General features: G+C 43.6%; 1 protein-coding gene across 6 annotated transcripts in view; it reads right to left on the minus strand.

Annotated features, from left to right (window-relative positions):
• LOC125450023 (late histone H2B.L4-like) overlaps positions 1-16,053 on the minus strand; it is a 67,654-nt gene that overhangs the window by 47,693 nt on the left and 3,908 nt on the right. For 4 of the 6 annotated variants that reach the window (XR_009443267.1, XR_009443268.1, XR_009443269.1 and 1 more), the window contains exon 3: positions 11,266-11,347. The gene's annotated coding sequence lies outside the window, so the exon portion shown is untranslated. Of the gene's footprint in view, positions 1-10,195; positions 11,348-13,786; positions 13,892-14,360; positions 14,498-16,053 lie in introns of those variants that run through there. The other 2 variants (XR_009443273.1, XR_009443271.1) reach the window with 2 other exon arrangements.

The raw sequence follows: 16,053 nt of genomic DNA on the forward strand, positions 1-16,053 counted from the left end.
TCCTCAATGTCCCTTGATATTTCAGCTCATCTGCCTCTATCATTTCTGTTGTCTGAAAGTGTGACATTATTAGTCTGTTCCTTTCAATCTGTGCTCTGTGAAAGTGTGGGTGTAGTTCTCAATCCATGCCTGACAGTTTCTCCAAGAAAATGCATGAGTGTTGTTACTTGTACCTAAATGTCCATTCGGTGGTATCAATATAAGAGTGCAGGCAGTACTCTGGACCTGCCAATTTCTGCTCTGTCAATACGTGAGTTTAGTTTCCGTTCGGCAGATGTGAGAATGTAGTTATCACACTGTACCTGGGAGACTTTGTTCTGTGACTATTTGAGTTCAGGTGTCACGCAGTACCTGCCAGTTTTTCTAGTTTGTGAAAACGAGAGTGTGGTTTTAAATCTGTGACTGTCAGTTTCTCCTAAGTCAGTTTGTTTGTACAATTATCAGCACATTCCTGAAAGATTCTGCTGCATGAACGCGTAATTGTAGTTATCATTCTGTCCATATCTGTCTTTGCCTCGTGAATGTGTGAGTGTATGTGCTATTTTTTCCCCATCAGTCTCCTGTCACGTGAAAATGGGTGTTTTGTTATCAATTTGTTTATTTTCATATGTGCTCTGCGAATGTTTGGCAGCAGTCATCACTCTGTATCTGTCAGGTTCTGCTTGATGAATAAATTTTAAGTCTATCCATGAGTTTCTGTTATAAGAATGTGAGAGTTTAGTTGTCACTCTATTTCTGCCAGGGTCTGCGATGTGAATGTCTGAATGCTTTTATCAGTTCTTTCCCTGTCAGTTTCTGTGACTGTGGATGCGAGAGTGTGGTTGTCAATTTGTACCTGCCATTTTCTGGTATGTGATTATGAGAGTTTGAATATTAAACAGTGCTGGTCAGCTTCTGATGTGTCAACATCTGAGTGCAGTTATCAATCTGTTCCTGACAGTTTCTGCTATGCAATAGGTGGGATTGAAGCGATCTGTTTGTCATTGTCAGTATTTACAGTGTGAATGTATGAGTGTAGTTATCTATCTGTACATGTTAGATGCAGCTGACAAGATAATGTGAATGCAGTTTCCAATCTATGCCAGTCAGTTTCTGCTATGTTAAAATATGAGTTTAGTTATCAATCTGTGCCTGTGAGTTCCTGTTCTGTGAATGTATGACTGTAATTATCAGTCTCTTGCTCAAAGATTCCTCAATGTGAAGATGTGAGTTTAGTTATCGATCTGTACACTGGACCTGAAATGTTAACTCTATTTTCTCCCTCACAGATGCTGCCAGACCTGCTGAGCTTTTCCAGCAGCTTGGTTTTTGTTCCCGATTTACAGCATCCGCAAATAACAAGGTGTGGGGCTGGATGAACACAGCAGGCCAAGCAGCATCTTAGGAGCATGAAAGCTGACATCTCGGGCCTAGACCCTTCATCAGAAAAAGGGGGAGAGGGAGAAGGATTCTGAAAGAGATAGGGAGACAGTGGGGGAGGTGGACTGAAGATGGACAGAGGAGAAGATAGGTGGAGAGGAGAGTATGGGTGGGGAGGTAGGGAGGGGATAGGTCAGTCTGAGGAGGACGGACATGTCAAGGGGGCGGGATGAGGTTAGGAGGTAGGAAATGGAGGTTCGGCATGAGGTAGGAGGAGGGAATAGGTGAGAGGAAGAACAGGTTCGGCAGGCGGGGATGAGCTGGGCTGGTTTGGGATATAGTGGGGGGGAGGGGAGATTTTGCAGCTGGTGAAATCCACATTGATACCATTAGGCTGCAGGGTTCCCAAGCGGAGTATGAGTTGCTGTTCCTGCAACCTACGCATCGTTATGGCACTGCAGGATGCCCAGGATGGACGTGTTGTCTAAGGATTGGGATGGGGAGTTGAAATGGTTTGCGACTGGGAGGTCCAGTTGTTATTGGCAAACCGAGTGTAGGTGTTCTGCAAAGCGGCCCCCAAGCCTCCGCTTGGTTTCCCCAATGTGGAGGTAGCCACAACGGGTACAGCGGATGCAGTATACCACATTGACGGATGGGCAGGTGAACATCTGCTTGATGCGGAAGGTCATCTTGGGGCCTGTGATGCGGGTGAGGGAGGATGTGTGGGGGCAAGTGCAGCACTTCCTGCGGTTGCAGGGGAAAGCGCCAGGTCTGGTGGGGTTGGAGGAGAGTGTGGAGCAGACAAGGGAGTCGCGGAGAGTGGTCTCTCCGGATGGCAGACAAGGGTGGGGAAGGAAAAATGTCTTTGGTGGTGGGGTCGAATCGTAGATGGTGCAAGTGTCAGTGGATGATGTATTGTATCCAGACGTTGGTGGGGTGGTAAGTGAGGACGAAGGGGGATTCTCTTTTGGCAGTTATTGCGAGGGCAGGGTGAGGGTATGAGGTCATTCTCGACCACTGGGGGGGGAGCATCCTTAGTTCTTTCCATTTTTATTTTGTCCATTTAAGCTGTGTGAAACGGAGAGTGAGGGTATCTAAATGGGCCTTTCAGTTTCTGCTTTGTGAATGTCTGAGAGCAGATTTACTTTGCAGCTGTCAGTTTCTGCTCTGTGAATGTGAGAGTGTATGTTGTCAACCTCGTCCTCACAATTTGTGCTGCGTGAATGAATGCAGTTATCTGTCTGTCTCTGCCACTTTCTGTTGTGTCAATGTGAGAGTGCAGGAATCAATCTGTACCACTCAGTTAATGCAATTGGAATGAGAGAGTGTAGGGATCACCCTATACATGTCAGTGTTATCATCAACCTGTTCCTGTCAGTTTCTGCTCTCTGGGTACCTGAGTATAGATGTCATTCTCTTTCAGTCAGTTTCTATTCAGTGAATATGTGTCTGAAATTATCAGTCTATCCACGACACTGTTTTGCTGTGTGAATGTTTAGACAATAGACGAGAGGTGCAGGAGTAGGCCATTCGGCCCTTCAAGCTAATACCACCATTCATTATGATCATGGCTGATCATCCACAATCAGTATGCTGTTCCTGCCTTATCCCCATAATCCTTAATTCCACTATCTTTTAGAGCTCTATCTGTCCCTTTCATGAAACTATCCAGAGACTTGGCCTCCACTGCCTTCTGGGGCAGAGCATTCCATACATCCACCACTTTCTGGGTGAAGACATTTCTCCTCAACTCTGTTCTAAATGGCCTACCTCTTATTTTTAAACTGTGTCCTCTGGTTCTGGACTCCCCCATCAACGGAAACATGTTTCCTGCCTCCAGAGTGTCCAAACCCTTAATAATTTTTTACATCTCACTCAGATTCCCTCTCATCCTCCTAAACTCAAGTGTACACAAGCCCAGTCACTCCAATCTTTCAACATATGATAGTCCTGCCATTCTGGGAATTAACCTTGTGAACCTATGCTGCACTCCCTCAATCGCCAGAATGTCTTTCCTCAAATTTGGAGACCAAAACTGCACACAATACTCCAGGTGCAGTCTCACCAGGGCCCTGTACAGCTGCAGAAGGACCTCTTTGCTTCTATACTCAATTCCCCTTGTTATGAATGCCAGCATGCTATTAGTTTTCTTCAATGCCTGCTGCACCTGCATGCTTGCTTTCATTGACTGATGTACAAGAACACCCAGATCTCGTTGAACTTCCCCTTTACCGAACTTGACTCCATTTAGATCGTAATCTGCCTTTCTGTTCTTGCCACCAAAGTGGATAACCACACATTTATCCACATAAAACTGCATTTGCCATGCATCCGTCCACTCACCTCGCCTGTCCAAGTCACCTGTATTCTCATAACATCTTCCTCACATTTCATCCTGCCACCCAGCTTTGTGTCATCAGCAAATTTGCTAATATTACTTTTAATGCCTTCATCTGTATCATTAATGTATATTGTAAAAAGCTGCGGTCCCAGCACCGAACCTTGTGGAACGCCGCTGGTCACTGCCTGTCATTCCGAAAGGGACACGTTTATCACTACTCTTTGCTTCCTGTCAGCCAGCCAATTTTCAATCCAAGCCAGTATTTTGCCCCCAATACCATGTGCCCTAATTCTGCTCACTAATCTCCTGTGTGGGACTTTATCAAAGGCCTTCTGAAAGAGCAGGTACACTACATCCACTGGCTCTCCCTTGTCCATCTTCATAGTTATATCCTCAAAAAAGTCCAGAAGATTAGTCAAGCATGATTTCCCCCTTTGTAAATCCATGCTGACTCTGCCCTGTCCTGTTACTGCTATCCAAATAATTCGTAATTTCTTCCTTAATAATTGACGTCAGCATCTTTCCCACCACTGACTTCAGGCTAACGGTCTATAATTCCCTATTTTCTCTTTCCCTCCTTTCTTGAAAAGTGGGACAACATTAGCCACCCTCCAATCCGCAGGAACTGATCCTGAATCTATAGAATATTAGAAAATAATTACCAATGCGTCCACGATTTGTGGAGCCACCACCTTAAGTACCCTGGGACGCAGACCATCAGGTCCCGGGGACTTATCAGCCTTCAGACCTAACAATATATCCAACACCATTTCCTGCCTAATATAAATTCCCTTCAGTTCATCCATTACCTTAGGTCCTTCAGCCACTATAACATCTGGGAGATTCGATCTGTCTTCGCTAGGAAAGACACAAGGAAAGTACCTACACAACTTCTGCCATTTCCTTGTTCCCCATAATAAATACACCCGTTTCTGACTTCAAGGGCCCAATTTAAGTCTGAACCATTTTTTTTTTCTTTTCACATTCCTAAAAAAACATTTACTATCCTCTGTAATAAGATAATAAAATGTGAGGCTGGATAAACACAGCAGGCCAAGCAGCATCTCAGGAGCACAAAAGCTGACGTTTCGGGCCTAGACCCTTCATCAGAGAGGGGGATGGGGTGAGAGTTCTGGAATAAATAGGGAGAGAGGGGGAGGCGGACCGAAGATGGAGAGAAAAGAAGATAGGTGGAGAGAGTATAGGTGGGGAGGTAGGGAGGGGATAGGTCAGTCCAGGGAAGATGGACAAGTCAAGGAGGTGGGATGAGGTTAGTAGGTAGACGGGGGTGCAGCTTGGGGTGGGAGGAAGGGATGGGTGAGAGGAAGAACAGGTTAGGGAGGCGGAGACTGGTTGGACTGGTTTTGGGATGCAGTGGGGGGAGGGGACGAACTGGGCTGGTTTGGGGATGCAGTGGGGGAAGGGAAGATTTTGAAACTAGTGAAGTCCACAATGATACCATCAGGCTGCAGGGTTCCCAGGCGGAATATGAGTTGCTGTTCCTGCAACCTTCGGGTGGCATCATTGTGGCACTGCAGGAGGCCCATGATGGACATGTCATCTAAAGAATGGGAGGGGGATTGGAAATGGTTTGCGACTGGGAGGTGCAGTTGTTTGTTGCGACCTGAGCGGAGGTGTTCTGCAAAGCGGTCCCCAAGCCTCCGCTTGGTTTCCCCAATGTAGAGGAAGCCACACCGGGTACAGTGGATGCAGTATACCACATTGGCAGATGTCCTTTACTATCCTCTTATATTTTTGGCCAGTGTGCCTTCGTACCTCATTTTTTTCTCCATGTATTGCCTTTTTAGTTACCCTCTGTTGGTGTTTAAAACTGTCCCAGTCCTTCGGCTTCCCGCTCATCTTTGCTATGTTATACTACTTCTTTTTTATCTTTATACAGTCTTTAGCTTCCCTTGTCAGCCACGGCCGGCCCTGCCTCCCCATAGGATCTTTCTTCCTCTTTGGAATGAACGGATCCTGCACGTTCTGCATTATATCCAGAAATACCTGCCATTGTTGTTCCACTGCCATCCCTGCGAGGGTATTGAACCATTGAACTTTGGCCAGCTCCTCCCTCATAGCTCCATAGTTCCCTTTGTTCAATGCCAATACTGACACTTCCGATTCTCCCTTCTCCCTCTCAAATTGCAGATTAAAACTTATCATATTATGGTCACTACTTCCTCATGGCTCCTCTACTTTGAAGTCCCTCATCAAATCTGGTTCATTGCACAACACCAGACCCAGAATTGCCTTCTCCCTGGTAGGTTCCAGTACCAGCTGTTCCAAGAATCCATCTCGGAGGCACTCCACATCAATCTGTATCTGTCAGTTTCAGTTACAAGAGTCTTGACAGTGCAGTTATTACAGTTTTTAATACATACTGATCAGGTACTCAACTACAACAGCAATCACGCCAATCCCCACTAATGGAGCTGCATCAAAACACTGTTCAAGTGAGCCATAACACACTGCAGCATCCAGAGCTGCGTAAAGCCGAGGAAACACATTGGCACCAATGACATAGGTAGGAAGAGAGATGGGGATTTAAGGCAGAAATTCAGGGAGCTAGGATGGAAGCTGAGAGCTAGGACGAACAGAGTTGTTGTGTCTGGTTTGCTGCCCGTGCCACGTGCTAGTGAGGCGAGGAATAGGGAGAGAGAGGAGTTGAACACGTGGCTACAGGGATGGTGCAGGAGGGTGGGTTTTGGATTCTTGGATAATTGGGGCTCTTTCTGGGGTAGGTGGGACCTCTACAAGGAAGATGGTCTTCACCTGAACCAGAGGGGTACCAATCTCCTGGGGGCAAAATTTGCTCAGCCTATTCGGGTGGGTTTAAACTAATTCAGCAGGGGGATGGGAACCAAAATTGTAGTTTGAGGATAGAAAAGTTTGAGAGTAGGGAGGTCAGAAATAAAGTTTTAGGGATGCAAGATGACGCCGGCAAGCAAGAAGTTGCATTGAAGTGTGTCTACTTCAACGCCAGGAGCGTCCGGAATAAGGTGGGTGAACTTGCAGCATAGGTTAGTACCTGGGACTTCAATGTTGTGGCCATTTCAGAGACATGGATAGAGCAGGGACAGGAATGGCTGTTGCAGGTTCCGGGATTTAGATGTTTCAGTAAGAACAGAGAAGATGGTAAAATGAGGGAGGTGTGGCATTGTTGGTCAAGGGCAGTATTACAGTTGCAGAAAGCATGTTTGGGGACTGAGGTACTATGGGCTGAGGTTAGAAACAGGAAAGGAGAGGTCACCCTGTTGGGAGTTTCCTATAGGCCTCCGAATAGTTCCAGAGATGTAGAGGAAAGGATAGCAAAGATGATTCTCGATAGGAGTGAGAGAGACTGGGTCGTTGTCATGGGGGACTTCAACTTTCCAAATATTGACTGGGAACACTATAGTTCAAGTACTATAGATGGGTCAGTTTTTGTCCAGTTTGTGCAGGAGGGCTTCCTGACACAGTATGTAGATAGGCCAACAAGGGGCGAAGCCACATTAGATTTGGTACTGGGCAAGAGCACGACCAGGTGTTGGATTTGGAAGTAGGTGAGCACTTCAGTGATAGCGATCACAATTCTGTTATGTTTACTTTAGTGATGGAAAAGGATAAGTGTATACCACTGGGCAAGAGTTATAGCTGGGGGAAAGGCAATTACGAAGAGATTAGGCAAGATTTAGGGAGCATAGGATGGGGAAGGAAACTGCAGGGGATGGGCACATTAGAAATGTGGAGTTTATTCAAGGAAAACCTCCTGTGTGTCCTACTAAGTATGTACCTGTCAGGCAGGGAGGAAGCTGTACGGCGCGGGAGCCGTGGTTTACGAAGGAGGTGGAATCTCTGGTAAAGAGGAAGAAGAAGACTTATGTTAGGATAAGATGTGAAGGCTCAGTTAGAGTGCTTGAGGGCTACGGGGTAGCCAGGAAAGACCTAAAGAGAGAGCTCAGAAGAGCCAGGAGGAGACATGAGAAGTTGTTGGCGGATAGGATCAGGGTAAACCCTAAGGCTTTCTATAGGTATTTAAGGAATAAAAGAATGACAAAAGTAAGATGAGGGCCAATCAAGGACAGTAGTGGTAGATTGTGTGTGGAGTCAGAGGAGATAGGGGAAGCACTAAATGAATATTTTTCAACAGTATTCACCCCTGAAAACAGCAATGTTGTCGAGGAGAATACTGAGATACAGGCTATTAGACTGGGTGGGATTGAGGTTCACAAGGAAGAGGTATTAGAAATCCTACAGAGGGTGACGATAGATAAGTCCTCTGGGCCGGATGGCATTTATCTGAGGATACTCTGGGAAGCCAGGGAGGAGATTGCCGAGCCTTTAACGTTGATCTTTAACTCATCATTGTCTGCAGGAATAGTGCCAGATGACTGGAGGATAGCAAATATGATTCCCCTGTTCAAGAAGGGGAGTAGAGACAACCCTGATAATTATAGATCAGTGAGCCTTACCTCAGGTATTGGCAACGTGTTAGAAAGATTATAAGGGATAGGATTTATAATCATCTAGAAAAGAATAAATTGATTAGGGATAGTCAGCACGGTTTTGTGAAGGGAAAGGCGTGCCTCACAAATCTTATTGAGTTCTTTGAGAAGGTGACCAAACAGGTAGATGAGAGTAAACCTGTTGATGTGTTGGATTTCAGCAAGGCATTCGATAAGTTTCCCCACAGTAGGCTATTGTACAAAATGCGGAGGAATGGATTTGTGGGAGATATAGCATTTTGGATCAGAAATTGGCTTGCTGAAAGAAGACAGAGGGTGGTAGTTGATGGGAAATGTTCATCCTGGACAGCAGTTACTAGAGGTGTACCGCAAGGGTCGGTGTTGGGTCCACTGCTGTTTGTCATTTTTATAAATGACCTGGATGAGGGCGTAGAAGGATGTGTTAGTAAATTTGCGGACGACACCAAGGTCGGTGGAGTTGTAGATAGTGACAAAGGATGCTGTAGGTTGCAGTGAGACATAGATAAGCTGCAGAGCGGGGCTGAGAGGTGGCAAATGGAGTTTAATGCAGACAAGTGTGAGGTGATGCACTTTGGTAGGAGTAACCAGAAGGCAAAGTACTGGGGTAAGATTCTTGGTAGTGCCAATGAGCAGAGCGATCTCGGTGTCCACGTACACAGATCCTTGAAAGTTGCCACTCAGGTTGGCAGGGCTGTTAAGAAGGCATACAGTGTTTTAGCTTTTACTAATAGAGGGATCGAGTTCTGGAACGAAGAGGTTATGCTGCAGCTGCACAAAACTCTGGTGCAGCCGCACTTGGAGTACTGCGTACAGTTCTGGTCACCGCATTATAAGAAGGATGTGGAAGCTTTGGAAGAGTGCAGAGCAGATTTACTGGGATGTTGCCTGGTATGGAGGGAAGGTCTTACGAGGAAAGGCTGAGAGACTTGAGGCTGTTTTCATTAGAGAGAAGAAGGTTGAGAGGTGACTTAATTGAAACATATAAAATAATCAGAGGGTTAGATAGAGTGGATAGGGACAGCCGTTTTCCTAGGATGGTGACAGCGAGCATGAGGGGGCATAGTTTTAAATTGAGGGGTGAAAGATACAGGACAGATGTCAGAGGTAGTTTCTTTACTCAGAGAGTGGTAAGGGAATGGAACGCTTTGCCTGCAACGGTAGTAGATTCGCCAACTTTAGGTACATTTAAGTCATCATTGGATAAGCATATGGACGTGCATGGAATAGTGTAGGTTAGATGGGCTTCAGATCGGTATGACAGGTCGGCACAATATCGAGGGCTGATGGGCCTGTACTGTGCAGTAATGTTCTGTGTAAGAACACTGATACAGTGTCGACAGAAATGACGGGGTTACCTGAAAAGCGTAGTCCTTCAACACCTGCACAACAGACGACAAATGGATAACACAACGCTTCCAGAGACACTGGTCTCCCCACCATACATGAAAAACATATCAGAAATGACCACCATATTACCCCGATCCAAAAACCACAACTGACAGAACCAACGTTATTTGCGAGATATCGTGGACAGATGCCAAAAACATTACAAAGGCCAAACTGGTGGGAGGCTAGACATCACAATTCATAAACACCATCTAGTTACCAAGAGACATGGCCAACTATCACTCATCTCAATACACATGGACGAAGTGGGACACCGATTTGACTGGGACAACGTAGTCATCTGAGGACAAGTCAACCAAAGACATGCATGAGAATTCCTGGAGGCCTGATATTCAAACTGGAATGCCATTAACAAATGCATAGAGCAGGATCCCATATACCAACCACTGAGAAACAAATCCGGCAGTGATGTCAGCCACCCCAGCAAACTGCGGCACATAAACAGCCAGCAGGACACAACAGCAATGCATCACCAGAGGTGCACTGAAGGTATTATGTCGTATGGTGACAAAATGTCTGTAAACTAGCAACAACAAGCTTGTCAAGCAATTCAACAACAGCATGGTTATTAATCTGACCCCAACGGTTCCTGCAATGCAAGTGTGACAGCAGTTATCAATGGGGAGCTGCCAGTTTCTGCAATTTCAATGTCACTGTTATCAATCTCTGAGTTTCTGCTTGGTGACCATGTGTGCAGCTATCAATAACAGCCTGTCGGCTTCTACTCTGTGAATATGAGAGTAGTTACCAAACCGTACCTGTCAGCTAATGCTTTGTAAAACTGGGAAGGCTGACTCCAGCATCTGCAGCTCTTGCTATCTCTAAGGTTATCGTCAATCAGTTCCTATCAATTTCTTACGTATGGATATGTGCATGTCGAGCACCTGTACCAGTCAGTACCTCAAAATTTGCCAGTAAAGTTATCAATGTGTACCTGTGGGAATATACGTTGTGAATATTTGAGTATAGTCATCAAACTGTAACAGTCAGTTTTTTTTTAATCTGTGGATATGTGATTGCAGTTACAAATCTGTACCTGTCACTTTGTGGTCTATGAAATTGGGAGTTGTCATCAATATGTAGCTGCCAGTTTCTGCTGTGTGGATATGTGAAAGTAGCTACCGTTCAGTTGCTGTCAGTTTGCTATGTGAATGTGAGTGTTGTTTACGAACGTGTGCATACCAGTTGCTATGATGTGAATGTGTGAATATCTTTATTAATCTTTAGCTGTCCGTTTCTGCAATGTCAATGTGAGTCTCGTCATCATTTTTTTTGTAAGCATTTGCAATACAAATCAGTGAGGTTAGGTATCAATCCATACCGGTCATTTTCTACTTGTAAAACTGGCTTAATTGTCAGCAGCCAGGAATATTATCGGTGGAGGTGTGATTCATTATGTGATAGTTGCTATGAGAGTAATTTTATGTGGATTTCATTCAGATACTGAGTGTATAATTTCAGTCTATCCATCTTCAAAATGGTGTAAAAGTCAATGGGTGATGAATTCTGAAATTTGTTGGAACTGTGCATTTGGAATGGAGAGATAAGAAAAATAAAGTTTCATTTCCTCAACGTTGTTTTACTGTTTGTTTGAACATATCTGTTGGAAATTAAGCTCACTGTGTGTCTGACTCAATCTGCTCTGTGACTGTGGAAAGGATGTTCTCTGCTCTGACAGTGGGAACATACCTGCTGTTTGTCAGAAGGATCTGGTCACACTTGCCGTTGTACTGAAGAAATCTTACTTTGTCTTGGTCCTTCAAGTGTTTTTCTGCAGGAGGACAGAAGAGATAGTTCGTGTAAACCAGCATCAGTTGGGTTTGACAATGTTTAACTGATCAACACAACATTTAGTTAATAATCATTTGGATATTTTAATATCACTAGGAATTCTGACATAACTATGGGTCTTGGTCCAATCTAGCCCTGAGCTGCTCCTTGTCTGATCATTTCTAAAAACTTCAACACCATTTGAACGAGGTCCTCAAAGTAAATGATACCTGTACAGCTCCATGACTGGAACTCCCCAGTGGAAGCTTGTCAGTGGATATGAGTTTAGTTATTGATCTATTCATGTTAGTTCCTACTTGGTGAATGTGTGACTGTAGTTATCAATGTGTCCCTCTAAGTCTTTGGTAATTACTCATGTATTACACAGCAGAGAATGGCAGGGACAGAATGACAAGGAACTATTGATCAATTTAAATTATACAGCACAGAAGATGGCCATTTGGCTCATCATATCCATGCTGACCCAAACACCCCAAAATGGCCTTCAGAATCCGATCTTCTTGCATACATCCCATAGCCCTGCAGCTTACAGAGTTAATGTGGAGGTCCAGCTATGTTCTTACAAGAGTTGAGAATCTCTGCTATCAGCAACTCAGGTAGCATATTTGAGATAAGCACCCTCTCATAAAAATGGTTTTTCTCCCATCATTTCTCATCCTCTTGCCACTTCACTTAATCAACTCCCGATGGTTTTAAACTCTATGCCAAGGGAAACAGATTCCCCCTGTCGACTCTATCTCTGCCCATCCCAATTGCCTCAAACATGGCACTCGCAGCTTTCACTGTTCAAAATAATACAGCTCCAACCTCTATAATTATTCCTCATAGCTACCACTCTCCAGCCCTGGCAACATTCCAGTAAATCTTCTCTGCAATATATCCAGAGCAATAACATCTTGCTGTAATGTGGTGACCACAGCAGCGCACAATACATCAGTTCCAGCCTCACCAGTGTCTTAGATAATAAAATGTGAGCCTGGATGAACACAGCAGGCCCAGCAGCATCCCAGGAGCACAAAAGCTGACGTTTCGGGCCTAGACCCTTCATCAGAGAGCTCTCTGATGAAGGGTCTAGGCCCGAAATGTCAGCTTTTGTGCTCCTGGGATGCTGCTGGGCCTGCTGTGTTCATTCAGCCTCACATTTTATTATCTTGGATTCTCCAGCATCTCATGATCACTCACCAGTGTCTTCTATAGTTTCATCGTTCTGGCCCTACTTGTGTGCTTCATACCTCTGTCAAAGAAGGACAGCATTCTATATACCTAGTTTAACAACCTTATCCACCTATACAGCTATTGTCACACTCCAGTACACTTGCACACCAAGACCACTCACTTTATCTACAATTTCCACACCACCTCATGTATTCCCATTTCATGTCCTTTCACCTCTTGGAATGCATTACCTCACATTTATCAGAGTTGAACTCCATGTGCCACTCATCTGCCCCTTCCACTAAACCTTCTCTATCCTTTTGGAGCTGACAGCTATCCTCTGCACTACCAGTACACTGTTAAATTTTTGTGTTGGCTGAAAATTTCCCAATCGTAACCCACATGTTCAAGTCCAAGTTGTTACCACATAAAACAAACAGCAGTGGTCCCAACACCGAGCTGTGCGAAACACCACTTGAAACCTCCTGTTGCTGAGCCAATGTTGCTCTGTATCCCATAAGCCTTGCTATTTCTGATTCATCTGCTGCATGGTACTTTATCAAATGTCTTAGTAAAATCCATGCAGTTAAGATGCATTACACTACCCTCACATTCACGTGGCAGTCACTGACAGGTATCGATTGATAACTAAATTCACATATCCACATTGTGAAAACAGGCAGGGACTGATTGAAAAATACAACTGCATCTTCACACAGCAATCAGTATCTGTTTCTGCTATTTAGATGTGAGTTTTCTTATTAATCTGTTGATAATGATGTGTGAACATGCAACGTGAACATTTGAGTGCAAATTTCAATCCGTATCTGTCCATGTCTGCTCTGGGAACCTGAGAATGTAGTTATTCATCTGCAACTATCAGTTTCTGTGATGTGAATATATAAATGTAGTTATGAATTTATAACTCAGTTTCCTCGACGCGAATACAAGAATACAGTTATCTATTTCTACCGATCATTCTTGGCTATGTGCATATATGGGCATTGTGATCAATCTGTCCCTGTCATTACCTGCTGTGTGAATGTTGAAGTGCAATTGAAAACCTTTTCCAGTCAGTTTCTGTGATGTGAATATGGAAATATAATTATTATTTCCCCCTGTCAGATTCCGCTCTGTGAATACGAGTGCCTCGTTTGCCACATGAGGCTTGGGAGTGGGACTGCAAGTTTCTTCCGATCGGTTTCTGCTTTGTGAATTTGAGCGTAGTAATATTGTCAAAGAGTCATACAGCTGCGAAACAGACCTTTGGTCCAACAGTCCCTGATGACCACAGGCATCAATTTCATTCCTTTCCTTTCAGCATCTGTTTGTTGTATGAGAGAGAGTTTTCTGATGAGCTGCCAATCTGAATTAAAGATAGGTATTGGTCTAAGTCACACTGTCCTTTAAATGTCTGTTTGTGTTTCTAGCTCAGCATGTGTGATCTGATACCCTTGGTGAGGTGTATTATAAAATCATCACAGCACTAATTTATAACACATTAATCATAAAGAGAGTGTGAGAATTCTCTGAAATAGTGAGTCTCCCACTGAGATTGCAAGTGTGGTTATTGTTAGCTTCATCAGCAGCAGGCTGACGGTCACCATGGGATCAATTCAGTCTCTGGCATTGTGTGTCAATGTGTTCCTCATGCTTTGCCATCATATTTCACATGGATAACGAATGGGTAATGTTTACATGGGTAATGTTGCATTGAACATGTTACTTGTCGGAACTGCTGCCATCCTTGTGTTGTTCAAATCTCTGCTGCTCAACATGAATGAGATTTTACCCAATGCCCTATGAATCAGATCACGTAAATGAAACTGTTTTAATACCTTTGTCAGTCTCTGACTCTGTAGATGCTGTTTGGTTAAAGTCCATAAATATTGAGTCTCTGTACAGGTTATGATAGCAAGTTTGGTTCTGGATTGGGCAGTCACTCATCTGATTGTGTATTTCAAATTTATTCCTCCTGTAACAAGATCATTATACGAACATTTCTTCAATCTATTGCCAATAATCTCCAGTTATCTGTTTGCATCTGTATCTGTTCACGACCCTATTTGCTTTCTTCGTTGGTCCATTTAATAACACCTTTATACAGTACTTGTGTACGAGATGAGAGCTGCTTTTTAATTTGTACCTCTTTGAAGGCAAATTACATTGTAATGTTTATTTCATTTTAAACTTGGCCTACTATATATTTCCTTCAGTTTCAAAGGAAATTGATACATTAGTTACATGTCCAAATCTAAGACATGGTGCGATATTTGGAGGCATATTTAATCTGGATTTCAATTTACTTCTTGAGCTGTTTCAGTAGAATTCATCATTGATCATGCAAGAGCTTCAGTATTTTCTAATGTAGTGAACATGACTAACTTACTTTATGCCAAGCTGATACCTCATACTTAATCCTAAAGGAGAGCATTCACATACCAGGATTGAAGTACTTCACTCTTACCCTGTCCTATTAATGCTTAATGAAAGAGGAGCTCTCCCACCCATGTGATATTTAAGAGAAATGGCATTTTATTTTGTTTTTGCCTGGGTATCTACTAACCTGGCAGCATCTCTATGCTTTGTAAGTTATTCTGTACCCACCGTGTATTGGCACAAGAGCTGCTGTTATGAAACAAGACGGACAGATACACTCAATTGATCCTATTTCCATCTTCCTGTATTGCGTTACTGAGCAGATTTCGTATTTCTTGGAAAGTGGGCAGCCAATTACCACCATGGCAGAGGACAGAGTTTTCAGTTCATCTCTCCTTTCGCAAATGGGAAACAGCCTATGTTCTTCGGTTGTTTGTGCCTACAACATTTATAAGCAAGTGAAAATGCAAGACATTGCGACTGAAATGCGTCTGTGCTTTTCCTCACAATTGAGGACAGAAAAGCAATGGACCTTTATCAAGGATACATTGCAGAGACTAATCACTGTTGTGATATCAAAGGATATTTTCAGGATGATATTAATATCATTCAACATTGCATAGTGGCACAAGTCTTGGAATGCTGCTAAACTAAAGATGTTACTTTAGTTTGTTATTGCCAAAGAGGAAGTGCAATGAACAAGTGAACTGCATTGCGGCTGACTGACCACAATGTTGCTTGTGCAGGAAAGAAAATTAGCTTTCTGACTTCGATTTTGTTTTATGGCACAGACATTAACATGCTCGGTGTTGAACTTTTGTTTTCTGTCATGCAGTGGCTAAAACTGGAGCCGTCAAACTGAATTTACTCAAGAATAAACACTGTTGAACCCTCTTTGCAAAATATAAATGAGGACGGTTATGTTGTTATGTTGCTTGTTTGAAAAAAATGGCATGAAGCTTCCTTGTGTTTGATGTAAAAATTCAGATGGATTGTCAAGAGGAACACAGGGCTACTTGAACAAAATTTCAGCTAACTTGAAAACAAAAGGTCTATGATTATAAAGTCCTCTTGCTTACGATAGAATAAAAAATATTCTAATCATGCCAGGTGAAGAAATTGACAACTGATAAAGGTGAGGATGATACTTCA

The sequence above is a fragment of the Stegostoma tigrinum genome, chromosome 44, assembly GCF_030684315.1.
Source record: "Stegostoma tigrinum isolate sSteTig4 chromosome 44, sSteTig4.hap1, whole genome shotgun sequence".
NCBI classification, from domain to species: domain Eukaryota; kingdom Metazoa; phylum Chordata; class Chondrichthyes; order Orectolobiformes; family Stegostomatidae; genus Stegostoma; species Stegostoma tigrinum.